Raw genomic sequence first — 3,798 nt, forward strand, 5'->3', positions numbered from 1 at the left:
AACCAAAAACTTTGAAATGATTAACATTAGGCCTTTTTCCAGACCAAGCTTCATAAGGAGTCATATTTTCCATTGCACTGGTGGGGCTACGATTGAGGATGTATACTACTATAGCAACTGCATCTCCCCAATAAGTGTTGCTCAATCCCTTAGTTTGTAGCATGCATCTTGCCATTTCAACCACAGTACGATTTTTTCTTTCAACTATGCCATTCTACTAGGGTGTGTATGATGTAGTATGTTGCCCCCTGATGCCATTCATATCACAATAACTCTCGAAAGCTTTTGAGCAGAATTCTCCCCCACGGTCAGTCCGCAAACATTTGATCTTGCACGCTCTCTCATTTTCTACAAGGGCTTTGAACTTCTTGAACGTATCCAGGGCTTCACTTTTGGCCTTCAAAAAATATACCCAACAATTTCGTGAGTAATCATAAATAAAAGTGATGAAATATGATGACTTACCCAAACTCTTAGTTTGCATAGGACCACATATGTCTGAATGAACAAGCTGAAGTGGGTAATGAGCCCTCCATGCACTTCCCTTTGGAAACCTTTCCCTTGCATGCTTTCCTTTAGCACATCCTTCACAAACCTCCTTATGCTCTTCTACCTTGGGCAAACCAGAAACTAATGCATGTGAGGTTAGAAACTTCAAACTTTGAAAATTTAAATGCCCATACCTGAGATGCCATAACCAACTTGAATCCTCATAAGCCATATTAGCAAGATTGTTGTTATGTTCATCAAACCTCAAGGAAACATCCTATTTCTTGTCATAGGCACAACAGTGATCACCCTATTTCCCTTATTCTTATCATAGATAGTACATGTCTTATTTTCAAAGACTACTTTATAATTTTTCTCACAGAGCTGCCCAACGCTCAACAAATTATGCTTCAATTGTGGAGTATAATAAATGTCATGAATACTCTTTATACCTTCTTTTATTTGGACCTCCATAGCTCCTTTCGTAGCAACCTCCTATGACTTATCATCACCAGCTGGATCTTGGATTTGAAACTTCCATCCTTTGCTGAAAACAACTTCTCATTCCCTGTCATATGGTTAGAGCATCCAGAATCTAGATACGAAACATCTTTAGTAGTATTTTCATCTTTGGCATAAGATAAAAATAAGTGATCTCGAGGACACTCACCATTTTCTTGAGCATAATTAGCATTTTTACCTTCTTTCAATCTGCATTCTCTTTCAAAGTGACCATACCTATTACAATGGTAACATTTAACATTTCTCTTATCAAATCTACCTCCACCTCTTCCTCTAAAACTACCTCTTCCACTTGAGCCACCTCTTCCTCTACCTCTTGAATAATTTTGGCTTTGCCATTTACCTTGACCTTGATGGCTTTTGGTACTGCTGCTACTTGCATCTTCATTCTTTGTAATTTGTAATTTAGAAGAAAAAGCTTTCTCTGCAACTTCAAAACTTTCCTTCAATCTTTCTTCATGAGACATCAAAGATCCAACGAATTCATCAAACTGTAGTTTTGTCAAATCCTTACTTTCTTCCATGATTATTGCAACATGATTCCATCTATGTGTTAAAGATCTCAATACTCTTTTAATTAAAACTTCATTACTTACAACTTCTCCAAGTGTACCCATTTTATTGACCACATCTTTGACTCTCACACAATAGTCACTGATACTTTCAGCTTCTTGCATCTTCGAATTCTCGAACTCTCGCTTCAATGTCTGAAGCTTGACCACCTTAACTTGATCACTACCTTGGTAAGCTTCTTGTAGAGTCTCCTAGGCAGCTTTGACAGTTTTTGCTCCTGATATTCTTGGAAATAAGCTCTTATCAAGAGCTATCTTAATGTGAAACAAAACTTGAGCATTCTTCTTCCTTTCTTGTCGTTCTTTCATTAGCTGTAAGAGCATTCCAATCAGCTGGCTCCTCATATCATGATTCAACAATCTCCCACAAATCTTTTCCAATCAAAATGGTTAGCATCTTAATGCACCAATAATCATAATCGTTGACTTTGGCTATATTCCAACAATACTTCTTTAACCCAAAATAATTTTACCTGCTCTAATACCACTTGTAGAATATGAAATGAATTATTTCAAGCCAATTGAGAAGCCAAGAGTAGTATGAAGAAAAATACATATAAAAAAGGATAAAAAAATTAAGAAATACAGTTACTGTGTGAGCTAAAAAATGCTGCAAATCTCATATATTAATTCAACTATTAACTACATTATTAAATAGTAAAACTATTACTAAAATCAACTATGAAACAAATCTACTCACATTACAGCTAATTTCGAGCACTACTACAGCTAACAATTTGCTGCCTTATTTTTGCACATAACACTAAATAAAAGTTTACATAACTAATTAAGCATTATTCCCAACAATCTCCTTGAGAACATTCAAATTAGTCATTCTATTTAAAGGATAGAGCTTAAAAACCCATGATAAGGAAAACCAAATCTCACAAACCACTAATAATCCCCATAGCCACATTGCATCATTATTGGGATGGAGAATACACCATATGAGGAAGAAACAAAGTGCTACAAGGTATATCAACAAGATAGAGAATCCACCATATGAGGAAGAAACAAAGTGCTACCCACCATATGAGTAAGAAACAAAGTGCTACAAGATGGATTAACATCAACAATTTACAAACAAAAGAAGTAAAATCATGGAGTTGTAGAATATTGGCAAAATAATGTTGGACTATTATTATCATTTTATTTTTATCATCTCATGAAATTTTAAAGTTGGGAAGATAGATATTATATTTCCATGGTTTGTTTGTTAGAAAAATATTTCTTGAACTTTCTAAACTTGTATTTTAAACCAAGAAAATTGCATCTCAAATAAAAATAACAATATTTATATATTTCTTGAACATTCTAAACTTTTTAAACTTTCATCTCAAATAAAAATAATAATAGTTATATATAAATGATGATTGTTTTAGTTTTGTTGAATTATTGTGTTATACAATATAGTTTTTGGAATTTATTGGATATCTCAAATAAAAATAAAAATATTTATATATAAATGATGATTTTTTTTAGTTTTGTTAACTTATTGTGTTGTACAATATAGTTTTTGTAATTTATTGGATAAACAAAATTAAAGGAATTAGAAAGACATTTAATTGTAATTTAGGTTTTTTGGAATTGATTGGATAAATTAAATTAAAGGAATTAGAAAGACATTTAATTGTAATTTAGGTTTATTATTGACAATTTTACTTAATAAAAAATTAGATTGACTAGATCATGAATATATTGTAGTTAAGGGTACCAATCATTATTGTTTCTTTTGACTACTTTTTGTATATTTGTAAATGTGGTTTCTTTTTGTGTAGGATGTTACAAACTCTTTTCATAGTAATTCCAGATCCATCTTACCAATCATTATTGTTTCTTTTGATTGTTTTTTATATATTTGTAAATGTGCTTGCTTTTTGTGTAGGATGTTATAAACTCTTTTCATAGTAATTGTAGATCCATCTTACCTTGAGATCTACCAAGCATCAAGAGGGATCAAATCTCTTTTTACTTACAAGAGATTTGATTGACATCTACCAAGCATCAAGAGGGATCAATTCTCTTTTCACTTGCAAGAGATTTGATTAAAATGGATCTAGGTTGGTATTATTTTTCATAGTAATTGGAGATCCATGTTACCTTGAGATCTACCAAGCATCAAGAGGGATCAAATCTCTTTTCACTTGCAAGAAATTTGATTAAGATGGATCTAGGTTGGTATTATATAAATTTTACATCTCTATATATAAAAGTA

Source organism: Pinus tabuliformis, chromosome 1_2, assembly GCF_031772625.1.
Source record: "Pinus tabuliformis cultivar Carrire ecotype Pingquan chromosome 1_2, CPIR1, whole genome shotgun sequence".
NCBI lineage: Eukaryota > Viridiplantae > Streptophyta > Pinopsida > Pinales > Pinaceae > Pinus > Pinus tabuliformis.